Below are 15,840 nucleotides of genomic sequence, written 5' to 3'. Positions count from 1 at the left end.
GAAAGGTGCGAGAACACGGACACGAGAGACAGGCGGTTCGACAAAGCATCCATCTCCTCTAGCGGCGAAAGATAAATTTTTGTTTACAAATTTGCACTTGAACACTGCTACAAAACTATAAGCCCTGGTGTATTTCAGAACATCCCTGTCGCTTCATACTCTTGTTATTTCTAGAGACACTTTGGAAAAGAGGGCTGGCACGGGTAGCGAAAAAAAAAAAGCAAAAAATGAAGACAGCCAGAGTTCCCAGGCGGTCACCGATCCGAATACTAAAGTTGTTGCTTATCGTCGGTGATCGGGCGAGAACAGTTGATTTTTTTTTTAATTTTTTATTTATTTAGTTAGTTTTTGGAATTTATCGCTCTTACAAAACAGTAGGCTCTGACGCACTTCAAGAGCACATCTGTCGATTCGCAGTGTTTCGTTACTTTCAAGGTGTTCTAGCACTCTTCCTTCGCGCATTCTTGCTCAAACTGAATTTATTACTGTAATTTCGTATCTTACGTTTAATACAGTAGTTTAAAATGCTCGAGGAAGCATCTTTGTCACACCTGAGAGTTAGTATGAAAAGAGGGCTGGCCGGTGTAGCGAGGTAAAAAGGAAAAAATGAGAGGGAGCCAACAGCACCCGGTGTTCCCAGGCGGTCACCCATCCAAGTACTAACCGGGCCCTATGTTGCTTAACTTCGGTGATCGGACGAGAACCGGTGTATTCAACATGGTATGGCCGTTGGCGTCCTTATACTGTATCCGCACAGCAGAAGAAGGCTTCGCCTCTCCTCCCAACACACGCAATCGCCGTTTTTCGGTGGCACATTTGACGCAAAGCACGTCCTTCCACCTCGAAGGCGACGCGCAGTGCGGCGCGCCGCCACGTGGGTCGGACGCACAACACAGCTGCTCGTTGCACCGCCTGTCATTCGTTTGGTGCGTGCGGCCTCCGACACTCGCGGGAGACGCACCTTGTTCTTGTTATCCGGCGCAGGGCATGCGCGCGGCCGGGCGGCGGGGGGACTGCGCGGGGTGTGGCAGTGTCCTGCTGGACCGACGGAAGCTTCCTCACCTGCCCGACACACGCCGCGATTCCAGATATTTGCGTAATTCGCTCGCCTGTCCCCTCCCCTTCCGTCCCGACTTGTCCCGACTTTGCTCGACTGCCGCTCGCTGCCGCTCGGGTCGCGGTCCATATGGCTGCACAAGCACGAGAAACATCTGCGAGATGGACGCGGGCCGAACCGGCGTGTCTGAGGCGCCGTGTGCGGCCGTTCGGAGCTACTAGAGCAGCGCCGTGCCGTGGAAAGGTGCGAGAACACGGACACGAGAGACAGGCGGTTCGACAAAGCATCCATCTCCTCTAGCGGCGAAAGATAAATTTTTGTTTACAAATTTGCACTTGAACACTGCTACAAAACTATAAGCCCTGGTGTATTTCAGAACATCCCTGTCGCTTCATACTCTTGTTATTTCTAGAGACACTTTGGAAAAGAGGGCTGGCACGGGTAGCGAAAAAAAAAAGCAAAAAATGAAGACAGCCAGAGTTCCCAGGCGGTCACCGATCCGAATACTAAAGTTGTTGCTTATCGTCGGTGATCGGGCGAGAACAGTTGATTTTTTTTTTAATTTTTTATTTATTTAGTTAGTTTTTGGAATTTATCGCTCTTACAAAACAGTAGGCTCTGACGCACTTCAAGAGCACATCTGTCGATTCGCAGTGTTTCGTTACTTTCAAGGTGTTCTAGCACTCTTCCTTCGCGCATTCTTGCTCAAACTGAATTTATTACTGTAATTTCGTATCTTACGTTTAATACAGTAGTTTAAAATGCTCGAGGAAGCATCTTTGTCACACCTGAGAGTTAGTATGAAAAGAGGGCTGGCCGGTGTAGCGAGGTAAAAAGGAAAAAATGAGAGGGAGCCAACAGCACCCGGTGTTCCCAGGCGGTCACCCATCCAAGTACTAACCGGGCCCGATGTTGCTTAACTTCGGTGATCGGACGAGAACCGGTGTATTCAACATGGTATGGCCGTTGGCGTCCTTATACTGTATCCGCACAGCAGAAGAAGGCTTCGCCTCTCCTCCCAACACACGCAATCGCCGTTTTTCGGTGGCACATTTGACGCAAAGCACGTCCTTCCACCTCGAAGGCGACGCGCAGTGCGGCGCGCCGCCACGTGGGTCGGACGCACAACACAGCTGCTCGTTGCACCGCCTGTCATTCGTTTGGTGCGTGCGGCCTCCGACACTCGCGGGAGACGCACCTTGTTCTTGTTATCCGGCGCAGGGCATGCGCGCGGCCGGGCGGCGGGGGGACTGCGCGGGGTGTGGCAGTGTCCTGCTGGACCGACGGAAGCTTCCTCACCTGCCCGACACACGCCGCGATTCCAGATATTTGCGTAATTCGCTCGCCTGTCCCCTCCCCTTCCGTCCCGACTTGTCCCGACTTTGCTCGACTGCCGCTCGCTGCCGCTCGGGTCGCGGTCCATATGGCTGCACAAGCACGAGAAACATCTGCGAGATGGACGCGGGCCGAACCGGCGTGTCTGAGGCGCCGTGTGCGGCCGTTCGGAGCTACTAGAGCAGCGCCGTGCCGTGGAAAGGTGCGAGAACACGGACACGAGAGACAGGCGGTTCGACAAAGCATCCATCTCCTCTAGCGGCGAAAGATAAATTTTTGTTTACAAATTTGCACTTGAACACTGCTACAAAACTATAAGCCCTGGTGTATTTCAGAACATCCCTGTCGCTTCATACTCTTGTTATTTCTAGAGACACTTTGGAAAAGAGGGCTGGCACGGGTAGCGAAAAAAAAAAGCAAAAAATGAAGACAGCCAGAGTTCCCAGGCGGTCACCGATCCGAATACTAAAGTTGTTGCTTATCGTCGGTGATCGGGCGAGAACAGTTGATTTTTTTTTTAATTTTTTATTTATTTAGTTAGTTTTTGGAATTTATCGCTCTTACAAAACAGTAGGCTCTGACGCACTTCAAGAGCACATCTGTCGATTCGCAGTGTTTCGTTACTTTCAAGGTGTTCTAGCACTCTTCCTTCGCGCATTCTTGCTCAAACTGAATTTATTACTGTAATTTCGTATCTTACGTTTAATACAGTAGTTTAAAATGCTCGAGGAAGCATCTTTGTCACACCTGAGAGTTAGTATGAAAAGAGGGCTGGCCGGTGTAGCGAGGTAAAAAGGAAAAAATGAGAGGGAGCCAACAGCACCCGGTGTTCCCAGGCGGTCACCCATCCAAGTACTAACCGGGCCCGATGTTGCTTAACTTCGGTGATCGGACGAGAACCGGTGTATTCAACATGGTATGGCCGTTGGCGTCCTTATACTGTATCCGCACAGCAGAAGAAGGCTTCGCCTCTCCTCCCAACACACGCAATCGCCGTTTTTCGGTGGCACATTTGACGCAAAGCACGTCCTTCCACCTCGAAGGCGACGCGCAGTGCGGCGCGCCGCCACGTGGGTCGGACGCACAACACAGCTGCTCGTTGCACCGCCTGTCATTCGTTTGGTGCGTGCGGCCTCCGACACTCGCGGGAGACGCACCTTGTTCTTGTTATCCGGCGCAGGGCATGCGCGCGGCCGGGCGGCGGGGGGACTGCGCGGGGTGTGGCAGTGTCCTGCTGGACCGACGGAAGCTTCCTCACCTGCCCGACACACGCCGCGATTCCAGATATTTGCGTAATTCGCTCGCCTGTCCCCTCCCCTTCCGTCCCGACTTGTCCCGACTGCCGCTCGCTGCCGCTCGGGTCGCGGTCCATATGGCTGCACAAGCACGAGAAACATCTGCGAGATGGACGCGGGCCGAACCGGCGTGTCTGAGGCGCCGTGTGCGGCCGTTCGGAGCTACTAGAGCAGCGCCGTGCCGTGGAAAGGTGCGAGAACACGGACACGAGAGACAGGCGGTTCGACAAAGCATCCATCTCCTCTAGCGGCGAAAGATAAATTTTTGTTTACAAATTTGCACTTGAACACTGCTACAAAACTATAAGCCCTGGTGTATTTCAGAACATCCCTGTCGCTTCATACTCTTGTTATTTCTAGAGACACTTTGGAAAAGAGGGCTGGCACGGGTAGCGAAAAAAAAAAGCAAAAAATGAAGACAGCCAGAGTTCCCAGGCGGTCACCGATCCGAATACTAAAGTTGTTGCTTATCGTCGGTGATCGGGCGAGAACAGTTGATTTTTTTTTTAATTTTTTATTTATTTAGTTAGTTTTTGGAATTTATCGCTCTTACAAAACAGTAGGCTCTGACGCACTTCAAGAGCACATCTGTCGATTCGCAGTGTTTCGTTACTTTCAAGGTGTTCTAGCACTCTTCCTTCGCGCATTCTTGCTCAAACTGAATTTATTACTGTAATTTCGTATCTTACGTTTAATACAGTAGTTTAAAATGCTCGAGGAAGCATCTTTGTCACACCTGAGAGTTAGTATGAAAAGAGGGCTGGCCGGTGTAGCGAGGTAAAAAGGAAAAAATGAGAGGGAGCCAACAGCACCCGGTGTTCCCAGGCGGTCACCCATCCAAGTACTAACCGGGCCCGATGTTGCTTAACTTCGGTGATCGGACGAGAACCGGTGTATTCAACATGGTATGGCCGTTGGCGTCCTTATACTGTATCCGCACAGCAGAAGAAGGCTTCGCCTCTCCTCCCAACACACGCAATCGCCGTTTTTCGGTGGCACATTTGACGCAAAGCACGTCCTTCCACCTCGAAGGCGACGCGCAGTGCGGCGCGCCGCCACGTGGGTCGGACGCACAACACAGCTGCTCGTTGCACCGCCTGTCATTCGTTTGGTGCGTGCGGCCTCCGACACTCGCGGGAGACGCACCTTGTTCTTGTTATCCGGCGCAGGGCATGCGCGCGGCCGGGCGGCGGGGGGACTGCGCGGGGTGTGGCAGTGTCCTGCTGGACCGACGGAAGCTTCCTCACCTGCCCGACACACGCCGCGATTCCAGATATTTGCGTAATTCGCTCGCCTGTCCCCTCCCCTTCCGTCCCGACTTGTCCCGACTTTGCTCGACTGCCGCTCGCTGCCGCTCGGGTCGCGGTCCATATGGCTGCACAAGCACGAGAAACATCTGCGAGATGGACGCGGGCCGAACCGGCGTGTCTGAGGCGCCGTGTGCGGCCGTTCGGAGCTACTAGAGCAGCGCCGTGCCGTGGAAAGGTGCGAGAACACGGACACGAGAGACAGGCGGTTCGACAAAGCATCCATCTCCTCTAGCGGCGAAAGATAAATTTTTGTTTACAAATTTGCACTTGAACACTGCTACAAAACTATAAGCCCTGGTGTATTTCAGAACATCCCTGTCGCTTCATACTCTTGTTATTTCTAGAGACACTTTGGAAAAGAGGGCTGGCACGGGTAGCGAAAAAAAAAAGCAAAAAATGAAGACAGCCAGAGTTCCCAGGCGGTCACCGATCCGAATACTAAAGTTGTTGCTTATCGTCGGTGATCGGGCGAGAACAGTTGATTTTTTTTTTAATTTTTTATTTATTTAGTTAGTTTTTGGAATTTATCGCTCTTACAAAACAGTAGGCTCTGACGCACTTCAAGAGCACATCTGTCGATTCGCAGTGTTTCGTTACTTTCAAGGTGTTCTAGCACTCTTCCTTCGCGCATTCTTGCTCAAACTGAATTTATTACTGTAATTTCGTATCTTACGTTTAATACAGTAGTTTAAAATGCTCGAGGAAGCATCTTTGTCACACCTGAGAGTTAGTATGAAAAGAGGGCTGGCCGGTGTAGCGAGGTAAAAAGGAAAAAATGAGAGGGAGCCAACAGCACCCGGTGTTCCCAGGCGGTCACCCATCCAAGTACTAACCGGGCCCGATGTTGCTTAACTTCGGTGATCGGACGAGAACCGGTGTATTCAACATGGTATGGCCGTTGGCGTCCTTATACTGTATCCGCACAGCAGAAGAAGGCTTCGCCTCTCCTCCCAACACACGCAATCGCCGTTTTTCGGTGGCACATTTGACGCAAAGCACGTCCTTCCACCTCGAAGGCGACGCGCAGTGCGGCGCGCCGCCACGTGGGTCGGACGCACAACACAGCTGCTCGTTGCACCGCCTGTCATTCGTTTGGTGCGTGCGGCCTCCGACACTCGCGGGAGACGCACCTTGTTCTTGTTATCCGGCGCAGGGCATGCGCGCGGCCGGGCGGCGGGGGGACTGCGCGGGGTGTGGCAGTGTCCTGCTGGACCGACGGAAGCTTCCTCACCTGCCCGACACACGCCGCGATTCCAGATATTTGCGTAATTCGCTCGCCTGTCCCCTCCCCTTCCGTCCCGACTTGTCCCGACTTTGCTCGACTGCCGCTCGCTGCCGCTCGGGTCGCGGTCCATATGGCTGCACAAGCACGAGAAACATCTGCGAGATGGACGCGGGCCGAACCGGCGTGTCTGAGGCGCCGTGTGCGGCCGTTCGGAGCTACTAGAGCAGCGCCGTGCCGTGGAAAGGTGCGAGAACACGGACACGAGAGACAGGCGGTTCGACAAAGCATCCATCTCCTCTAGCGGCGAAAGATAAATTTTTGTTTACAAATTTGCACTTGAACACTGCTACAAAACTATAAGCCCTGGTGTATTTCAGAACATCCCTGTCGCTTCATACTCTTGTTATTTCTAGAGACACTTTGGAAAAGAGGGCTGGCACGGGTAGCGAAAAAAAAAAGCAAAAAATGAAGACAGCCAGAGTTCCCAGGCGGTCACCGATCCGAATACTAAAGTTGTTGCTTATCGTCGGTGATCGGGCGAGAACAGTTGATTTTTTTTTTAATTTTTTATTTATTTAGTTAGTTTTTGGAATTTATCGCTCTTACAAAACAGTAGGCTCTGACGCACTTCAAGAGCACATCTGTCGATTCGCAGTGTTTCGTTACTTTCAAGGTGTTCTAGCACTCTTCCTTCGCGCATTCTTGCTCAAACTGAATTTATTACTGTAATTTCGTATCTTACGTTTAATACAGTAGTTTAAAATGCTCGAGGAAGCATCTTTGTCACACCTGAGAGTTAGTATGAAAAGAGGGCTGGCCGGTGTAGCGAGGTAAAAAGGAAAAAATGAGAGGGAGCCAACAGCACCCGGTGTTCCCAGGCGGTCACCCATCCAAGTACTAACCGGGCCCGATGTTGCTTAACTTCGGTGATCGGACGAGAACCGGTGTATTCAACATGGTATGGCCGTTGGCGTCCTTATACTGTATCCGCACAGCAGAAGAAGGCTTCGCCTCTCCTCCCAACACACGCAATCGCCGTTTTTCGGTGGCACATTTGACGCAAAGCACGTCCTTCCACCTCGAAGGCGACGCGCAGTGCGGCGCGCCGCCACGTGGGTCGGACGCACAACACAGCTGCTCGTTGCACCGCCTGTCATTCGTTTGGTGCGTGCGGCCTCCGACACTCGCGGGAGACGCACCTTGTTCTTGTTATCCGGCGCAGGGCATGCGCGCGGCCGGGCGGCGGGGGGACTGCGCGGGGTGTGGCAGTGTCCTGCTGGACCGACGGAAGCTTCCTCACCTGCCCGACACACGCCGCGATTCCAGATATTTGCGTAATTCGCTCGCCTGTCCCCTCCCCTTCCGTCCCGACTTGTCCCGACTTTGCTCGACTGCCGCTCGCTGCCGCTCGGGTCGCGGTCCATATGGCTGCACAAGCACGAGAAACATCTGCGAGATGGACGCGGGCCGAACCGGCGTGTCTGAGGCGCCGTGTGCGGCCGTTCGGAGCTACTAGAGCAGCGCCGTGCCGTGGAAAGGTGCGAGAACACGGACACGAGAGACAGGCGGTTCGACAAAGCATCCATCTCCTCTAGCGGCGAAAGATAAATTTTTGTTTACAAATTTGCACTTGAACACTGCTACAAAACTATAAGCCCTGGTGTATTTCAGAACATCCCTGTCGCTTCATACTCTTGTTATTTCTAGAGACACTTTGGAAAAGAGGGCTGGCACGGGTAGCGAAAAAAAAAAGCAAAAAATGAAGACAGCCAGAGTTCCCAGGCGGTCACCGATCCGAATACTAAAGTTGTTGCTTATCGTCGGTGATCGGGCGAGAACAGTTGATTTTTTTTTTAATTTTTTATTTATTTAGTTAGTTTTTGGAATTTATCGCTCTTACAAAACAGTAGGCTCTGACGCACTTCAAGAGCACATCTGTCGATTCGCAGTGTTTCGTTACTTTCAAGGTGTTCTAGCACTCTTCCTTCGCGCATTCTTGCTCAAACTGAATTTATTACTGTAATTTCGTATCTTACGTTTAATACAGTAGTTTAAAATGCTCGAGGAAGCATCTTTGTCACACCTGAGAGTTAGTATGAAAAGAGGGCTGGCCGGTGTAGCGAGGTAAAAAGGAAAAAATGAGAGGGAGCCAACAGCACCCGGTGTTCCCAGGCGGTCACCCATCCAAGTACTAACCGGGCCCGATGTTGCTTAACTTCGGTGATCGGACGAGAACCGGTGTATTCAACATGGTATGGCCGTTGGCGTCCTTATACTGTATCCGCACAGCAGAAGAAGGCTTCGCCTCTCCTCCCAACACACGCAATCGCCGTTTTTCGGTGGCACATTTGACGCAAAGCACGTCCTTCCACCTCGAAGGCGACGCGCAGTGCGGCGCGCCGCCACGTGGGTCGGACGCACAACACAGCTGCTCGTTGCACCGCCTGTCATTCGTTTGGTGCGTGCGGCCTCCGACACTCGCGGGAGACGCACCTTGTTCTTGTTATCCGGCGCAGGGCATGCGCGCGGCCGGGCGGCGGGGGGACTGCGCGGGGTGTGGCAGTGTCCTGCTGGACCGACGGAAGCTTCCTCACCTGCCCGACACACGCCGCGATTCCAGATATTTGCGTAATTCGCTCGCCTGTCCCCTCCCCTTCCGTCCCGACTTGTCCCGACTTTGCTCGACTGCCGCTCGCTGCCGCTCGGGTCGCGGTCCATATGGCTGCACAAGCACGAGAAACATCTGCGAGATGGACGCGGGCCGAACCGGCGTGTCTGAGGCGCCGTGTGCGGCCGTTCGGAGCTACTAGAGCAGCGCCGTGCCGTGGAAAGGTGCGAGAACACGGACACGAGAGACAGGCGGTTCGACAAAGCATCCATCTCCTCTAGCGGCGAAAGATAAATTTTTGTTTACAAATTTGCACTTGAACACTGCTACAAAACTATAAGCCCTGGTGTATTTCAGAACATCCCTGTCGCTTCATACTCTTGTTATTTCTAGAGACACTTTGGAAAAGAGGGCTGGCACGGGTAGCGAAAAAAAAAAAGCAAAAAATGAAGACAGCCAGAGTTCCCAGGCGGTCACCGATCCGAATACTAAAGTTGTTGCTTATCGTCGGTGATCGGGCGAGAACAGTTGATTTTTTTTTTAATTTTTTATTTATTTAGTTAGTTTTTGGAATTTATCGCTCTTACAAAACAGTAGGCTCTGACGCACTTCAAGAGCACATCTGTCGATTCGCAGTGTTTCGTTACTTTCAAGGTGTTCTAGCACTCTTCCTTCGCGCATTCTTGCTCAAACTGAATTTATTACTGTAATTTCGTATCTTACGTTTAATACAGTAGTTTAAAATGCTCGAGGAAGCATCTTTGTCACACCTGAGAGTTAGTATGAAAAGAGGGCTGGCCGGTGTAGCGAGGTAAAAAGGAAAAAATGAGAGGGAGCCAACAGCACCCGGTGTTCCCAGGCGGTCACCCATCCAAGTACTAACCGGGCCCTATGTTGCTTAACTTCGGTGATCGGACGAGAACCGGTGTATTCAACATGGTATGGCCGTTGGCGTCCTTATACTGTATCCGCACAGCAGAAGAAGGCTTCGCCTCTCCTCCCAACACACGCAATCGCCGTTTTTCGGTGGCACATTTGACGCAAAGCACGTCCTTCCACCTCGAAGGCGACGCGCAGTGCGGCGCGCCGCCACGTGGGTCGGACGCACAACACAGCTGCTCGTTGCACCGCCTGTCATTCGTTTGGTGCGTGCGGCCTCCGACACTCGCGGGAGACGCACCTTGTTCTTGTTATCCGGCGCAGGGCATGCGCGCGGCCGGGCGGCGGGGGGACTGCGCGGGGTGTGGCAGTGTCCTGCTGGACCGACGGAAGCTTCCTCACCTGCCCGACACACGCCGCGATTCCAGATATTTGCGTAATTCGCTCGCCTGTCCCCTCCCCTTCCGTCCCGACTTGTCCCGACTTTGCTCGACTGCCGCTCGCTGCCGCTCGGGTCGCGGTCCATATGGCTGCACAAGCACGAGAAACATCTGCGAGATGGACGCGGGCCGAACCGGCGTGTCTGAGGCGCCGTGTGCGGCCGTTCGGAGCTACTAGAGCAGCGCCGTGCCGTGGAAAGGTGCGAGAACACGGACACGAGAGACAGGCGGTTCGACAAAGCATCCATCTCCTCTAGCGGCGAAAGATAAATTTTTGTTTACAAATTTGCACTTGAACACTGCTACAAAACTATAAGCCCTGGTGTATTTCAGAACATCCCTGTCGCTTCATACTCTTGTTATTTCTAGAGACACTTTGGAAAAGAGGGCTGGCACGGGTAGCGAAAAAAAAAAGCAAAAAATGAAGACAGCCAGAGTTCCCAGGCGGTCACCGATCCGAATACTAAAGTTGTTGCTTATCGTCGGTGATCGGGCGAGAACAGTTGATTTTTTTTTTAATTTTTTATTTATTTAGTTAGTTTTTGGAATTTATCGCTCTTACAAAACAGTAGGCTCTGACGCACTTCAAGAGCACATCTGTCGATTCGCAGTGTTTCGTTACTTTCAAGGTGTTCTAGCACTCTTCCTTCGCGCATTCTTGCTCAAACTGAATTTATTACTGTAATTTCGTATCTTACGTTTAATACAGTAGTTTAAAATGCTCGAGGAAGCATCTTTGTCACACCTGAGAGTTAGTATGAAAAGAGGGCTGGCCGGTGTAGCGAGGTAAAAAGGAAAAAATGAGAGGGAGCCAACAGCACCCGGTGTTCCCAGGCGGTCACCCATCCAAGTACTAACCGGGCCCGATGTTGCTTAACTTCGGTGATCGGACGAGAACCGGTGTATTCAACATGGTATGGCCGTTGGCGTCCTTATACTGTATCCGCACAGCAGAAGAAGGCTTCGCCTCTCCTCCCAACACACGCAATCGCCGTTTTTCGGTGGCACATTTGACGCAAAGCACGTCCTTCCACCTCGAAGGCGACGCGCAGTGCGGCGCGCCGCCACGTGGGTCGGACGCACAACACAGCTGCTCGTTGCACCGCCTGTCATTCGTTTGGTGCGTGCGGCCTCCGACACTCGCGGGAGACGCACCTTGTTCTTGTTATCCGGCGCAGGGCATGCGCGCGGCCGGGCGGCGGGGGGACTGCGCGGGGTGTGGCAGTGTCCTGCTGGACCGACGGAAGCTTCCTCACCTGCCCGACACACGCCGCGATTCCAGATATTTGCGTAATTCGCTCGCCTGTCCCCTCCCCTTCCGTCCCGACTTGTCCCGACTTTGCTCGACTGCCGCTCGCTGCCGCTCGGGTCGCGGTCCATATGGCTGCACAAGCACGAGAAACATCTGCGAGATGGACGCGGGCCGAACCGGCGTGTCTGAGGCGCCGTGTGCGGCCGTTCGGAGCTACTAGAGCAGCGCCGTGCCGTGGAAAGGTGCGAGAACACGGACACGAGAGACAGGCGGTTCGACAAAGCATCCATCTCCTCTAGCGGCGAAAGATAAATTTTTGTTTACAAATTTGCACTTGAACACTGCTACAAAACTATAAGCCCTGGTGTATTTCAGAACATCCCTGTCGCTTCATACTCTTGTTATTTCTAGAGACACTTTGGAAAAGAGGGCTGGCACGGGTAGCGAAAAAAAAAAGCAAAAAATGAAGACAGCCAGAGTTCCCAGGCGGTCACCGATCCGAATACTAAAGTTGTTGCTTATCGTCGGTGATCGGGCGAGAACAGTTGATTTTTTTTTTAATTTTTTATTTATTTAGTTAGTTTTTGGAATTTATCGCTCTTACAAAACAGTAGGCTCTGACGCACTTCAAGAGCACATCTGTCGATTCGCAGTGTTTCGTTACTTTCAAGGTGTTCTAGCACTCTTCCTTCGCGCATTCTTGCTCAAACTGAATTTATTACTGTAATTTCGTATCTTACGTTTAATACAGTAGTTTAAAATGCTCGAGGAAGCATCTTTGTCACACCTGAGAGTTAGTATGAAAAGAGGGCTGGCCGGTGTAGCGAGGTAAAAAGGAAAAAATGAGAGGGAGCCAACAGCACCCGGTGTTCCCAGGCGGTCACCCATCCAAGTACTAACCGGGCCCGATGTTGCTTAACTTCGGTGATCGGACGAGAACCGGTGTATTCAACATGGTATGGCCGTTGGCGTCCTTATACTGTATCCGCACAGCAGAAGAAGGCTTCGCCTCTCCTCCCAACACACGCAATCGCCGTTTTTCGGTGGCACATTTGACGCAAAGCACGTCCTTCCACCTCGAAGGCGACGCGCAGTGCGGCGCGCCGCCACGTGGGTCGGACGCACAACACAGCTGCTCGTTGCACCGCCTGTCATTCGTTTGGTGCGTGCGGCCTCCGACACTCGCGGGAGACGCACCTTGTTCTTGTTATCCGGCGCAGGGCATGCGCGCGGCCGGGCGGCGGGGGGACTGCGCGGGGTGTGGCAGTGTCCTGCTGGACCGACGGAAGCTTCCTCACCTGCCCGACACACGCCGCGATTCCAGATATTTGCGTAATTCGCTCGCCTGTCCCCTCCCCTTCCGTCCCGACTTGTCCCGACTTTGCTCGACTGCCGCTCGCTGCCGCTCGGGTCGCGGTCCATATGGCTGCACAAGCACGAGAAACATCTGCGAGATGGACGCGGGCCGAACCGGCGTGTCTGAGGCGCCGTGTGCGGCCGTTCGGAGCTACTAGAGCAGCGCCGTGCCGTGGAAAGGTGCGAGAACACGGACACGAGAGACAGGCGGTTCGACAAAGCATCCATCTCCTCTAGCGGCGAAAGATAAATTTTTGTTTACAAATTTGCACTTGAACACTGCTACAAAACTATAAGCCCTGGTGTATTTCAGAACATCCCTGTCGCTTCATACTCTTGTTATTTCTAGAGACACTTTGGAAAAGAGGGCTGGCACGGGTAGCGAAAAAAAAAAGCAAAAAATGAAGACAGCCAGAGTTCCCAGGCGGTCACCGATCCGAATACTAAAGTTGTTGCTTATCGTCGGTGATCGGGCGAGAACAGTTGATTTTTTTTTTAATTTTTTATTTATTTAGTTAGTTTTTGGAATTTATCGCTCTTACAAAACAGTAGGCTCTGACGCACTTCAAGAGCACATCTGTCGATTCGCAGTGTTTCGTTACTTTCAAGGTGTTCTAGCACTCTTCCTTCGCGCATTCTTGCTCAAACTGAATTTATTACTGTAATTTCGTATCTTACGTTTAATACAGTAGTTTAAAATGCTCGAGGAAGCATCTTTGTCACACCTGAGAGTTAGTATGAAAAGAGGGCTGGCCGGTGTAGCGAGGTAAAAAGGAAAAAATGAGAGGGAGCCAACAGCACCCGGTGTTCCCAGGCGGTCACCCATCCAAGTACTAACCGGGCCCGATGTTGCTTAACTTCGGTGATCGGACGAGAACCGGTGTATTCAACATGGTATGGCCGTTGGCGTCCTTATACTGTATCCGCACAGCAGAAGAAGGCTTCGCCTCTCCTCCCAACACACGCAATCGCCGTTTTTCGGTGGCACATTTGACGCAAAGCACGTCCTTCCACCTCGAAGGCGACGCGCAGTGCGGCGCGCCGCCACGTGGGTCGGACGCACAACACAGCTGCTCGTTGCACCGCCTGTCATTCGTTTGGTGCGTGCGGCCTCCGACACTCGCGGGAGACGCACCTTGTTCTTGTTATCCGGCGCAGGGCATGCGCGCGGCCGGGCGGCGGGGGGACTGCGCGGGGTGTGGCAGTGTCCTGCTGGACCGACGGAAGCTTCCTCACCTGCCCGACACACGCCGCGATTCCAGATATTTGCGTAATTCGCTCGCCTGTCCCCTCCCCTTCCGTCCCGACTTGTCCCGACTTTGCTCGACTGCCGCTCGCTGCCGCTCGGGTCGCGGTCCATATGGCTGCACAAGCACGAGAAACATCTGCGAGATGGACGCGGGCCGAACCGGCGTGTCTGAGGCGCCGTGTGCGGCCGTTCGGAGCTACTAGAGCAGCGCCGTGCCGTGGAAAGGTGCGAGAACACGGACACGAGAGACAGGCGGTTCGACAAAGCATCCATCTCCTCTAGCGGCGAAAGATAAATTTTTGTTTACAAATTTGCACTTGAACACTGCTACAAAACTATAAGCCCTGGTGTATTTCAGAACATCCCTGTCGCTTCATACTCTTGTTATTTCTAGAGACACTTTGGAAAAGAGGGCTGGCACGGGTAGCGAAAAAAAAAAAGCAAAAAATGAAGACAGCCAGAGTTCCCAGGCGGTCACCGATCCGAATACTAAAGTTGTTGCTTATCGTCGGTGATCGGGCGAGAACAGTTGATTTTTTTTTTAATTTTTTATTTATTTAGTTAGTTTTTGGAATTTATCGCTCTTACAAAACAGTAGGCTCTGACGCACTTCAAGAGCACATCTGTCGATTCGCAGTGTTTCGTTACTTTCAAGGTGTTCTAGCACTCTTCCTTCGCGCATTCTTGCTCAAACTGAATTTATTACTGTAATTTCGTATCTTACGTTTAATACAGTAGTTTAAAATGCTCGAGGAAGCATCTTTGTCACACCTGAGAGTTAGTATGAAAAGAGGGCTGGCCGGTGTAGCGAGGTAAAAAGGAAAAAATGAGAGGGAGCCAACAGCACCCGGTGTTCCCAGGCGGTCACCCATCCAAGTACTAACCGGGCCCTATGTTGCTTAACTTCGGTGATCGGACGAGAACCGGTGTATTCAACATGGTATGGCCGTTGGCGTCCTTATACTGTATCCGCACAGCAGAAGAAGGCTTCGCCTCTCCTCCCAACACACGCAATCGCCGTTTTTCGGTGGCACATTTGACGCAAAGCACGTCCTTCCACCTCGAAGGCGACGCGCAGTGCGGCGCGCCGCCACGTGGGTCGGACGCACAACACAGCTGCTCGTTGCACCGCCTGTCATTCGTTTGGTGCGTGCGGCCTCCGACACTCGCGGGAGACGCACCTTGTTCTTGTTATCCGGCGCAGGGCATGCGCGCGGCCGGGCGGCGGGGGGACTGCGCGGGGTGTGGCAGTGTCCTGCTGGACCGACGGAAGCTTCCTCACCTGCCCGACACACGCCGCGATTCCAGATATTTGCGTAATTCGCTCGCCTGTCCCCTCCCCTTCCGTCCCGACTTGTCCCGACTTTGCTCGACTGCCGCTCGCTGCCGCTCGGGTCGCGGTCCATATGGCTGCACAAGCACGAGAAACATCTGCGAGATGGACGCGGGCCGAACCGGCGTGTCTGAGGCGCCGTGTGCGGCCGTTCGGAGCTACTAGAGCAGCGCCGTGCCGTGGAAAGGTGCGAGAACACGGACACGAGAGACAGGCGGTTCGACAAAGCATCCATCTCCTCTAGCGGCGAAAGATAAATTTTTGTTTACAAATTTGCACTTGAACACTGCTACAAAACTATAAGCCCTGGTGTATTTCAGAACATCCCTGTCGCTTCATACTCTTGTTATTTCTAGAGACACTTTGGAAAAGAGGGCTGGCACGGGTAGCGAAAAAAAAAAGCAAAAAATGAAGACAGCCAGAGTTCCCAGGCGGTCACCGATCCGAATACTAAAGTTGTTGCTTATCGTCGGTGATCGGGCGAGAACAGTTGATTTTTTT

General features: G+C 52.7%; 12 non-coding genes across 12 annotated transcripts; all 12 read right to left on the bottom strand.

Moving 5' to 3' along the window:
- Positions 1-615: 615 nt before the first annotated feature.
- On the bottom strand, positions 616-734 carry LOC126331496 (5S ribosomal RNA). Its single transcript, XR_007563295.1, has one exon. It is a non-coding gene; the product is annotated as a 5S ribosomal RNA (ribosomal RNA).
- Positions 735-1,909: 1,175 nt separating this feature from the next.
- LOC126331555 (5S ribosomal RNA) lies at positions 1,910-2,028 on the bottom strand. Its single transcript, XR_007563350.1, has one exon. It is a non-coding gene; the product is annotated as a 5S ribosomal RNA (ribosomal RNA).
- Positions 2,029-3,203: 1,175 nt separating this feature from the next.
- On the bottom strand, positions 3,204-3,322 carry LOC126331553 (5S ribosomal RNA). The gene has a single exon (XR_007563349.1). It is a non-coding gene; the product is annotated as a 5S ribosomal RNA (ribosomal RNA).
- Positions 3,323-4,487: 1,165 nt separating this feature from the next.
- LOC126331551 (5S ribosomal RNA) lies at positions 4,488-4,606 on the bottom strand. The gene has a single exon (XR_007563347.1). It is a non-coding gene; the product is annotated as a 5S ribosomal RNA (ribosomal RNA).
- A 1,175-nt stretch (positions 4,607-5,781) lies between these two features.
- LOC126331550 (5S ribosomal RNA) lies at positions 5,782-5,900 on the bottom strand. Its single transcript, XR_007563346.1, has one exon. It is a non-coding gene; the product is annotated as a 5S ribosomal RNA (ribosomal RNA).
- Positions 5,901-7,075: 1,175 nt separating this feature from the next.
- On the bottom strand, positions 7,076-7,194 carry LOC126331549 (5S ribosomal RNA). The gene has a single exon (XR_007563345.1). It is a non-coding gene; the product is annotated as a 5S ribosomal RNA (ribosomal RNA).
- A 1,175-nt stretch (positions 7,195-8,369) lies between these two features.
- On the bottom strand, positions 8,370-8,488 carry LOC126331548 (5S ribosomal RNA). Its single transcript, XR_007563344.1, has one exon. It is a non-coding gene; the product is annotated as a 5S ribosomal RNA (ribosomal RNA).
- Positions 8,489-9,664: 1,176 nt separating this feature from the next.
- Positions 9,665-9,783, bottom strand: LOC126331485 (5S ribosomal RNA). The gene has a single exon (XR_007563284.1). It is a non-coding gene; the product is annotated as a 5S ribosomal RNA (ribosomal RNA).
- A 1,175-nt stretch (positions 9,784-10,958) lies between these two features.
- On the bottom strand, positions 10,959-11,077 carry LOC126331547 (5S ribosomal RNA). Its single transcript, XR_007563343.1, has one exon. It is a non-coding gene; the product is annotated as a 5S ribosomal RNA (ribosomal RNA).
- Positions 11,078-12,252: 1,175 nt separating this feature from the next.
- On the bottom strand, positions 12,253-12,371 carry LOC126331546 (5S ribosomal RNA). The gene has a single exon (XR_007563342.1). It is a non-coding gene; the product is annotated as a 5S ribosomal RNA (ribosomal RNA).
- A 1,175-nt stretch (positions 12,372-13,546) lies between these two features.
- LOC126331545 (5S ribosomal RNA) lies at positions 13,547-13,665 on the bottom strand. Its single transcript, XR_007563341.1, has one exon. It is a non-coding gene; the product is annotated as a 5S ribosomal RNA (ribosomal RNA).
- A 1,176-nt stretch (positions 13,666-14,841) lies between these two features.
- Positions 14,842-14,960, bottom strand: LOC126331564 (5S ribosomal RNA). Its single transcript, XR_007563359.1, has one exon. It is a non-coding gene; the product is annotated as a 5S ribosomal RNA (ribosomal RNA).
- Positions 14,961-15,840: the final 880 nt, after the last annotated feature.

The sequence above is a fragment of the Schistocerca gregaria genome, unplaced genomic scaffold (genome assembly GCF_023897955.1).
Source record: "Schistocerca gregaria isolate iqSchGreg1 unplaced genomic scaffold, iqSchGreg1.2 ptg001374l, whole genome shotgun sequence".
NCBI lineage: Eukaryota > Metazoa > Arthropoda > Insecta > Orthoptera > Acrididae > Schistocerca > Schistocerca gregaria.
This window is presented reverse-complemented; position numbering and strand designations above follow the sequence as displayed.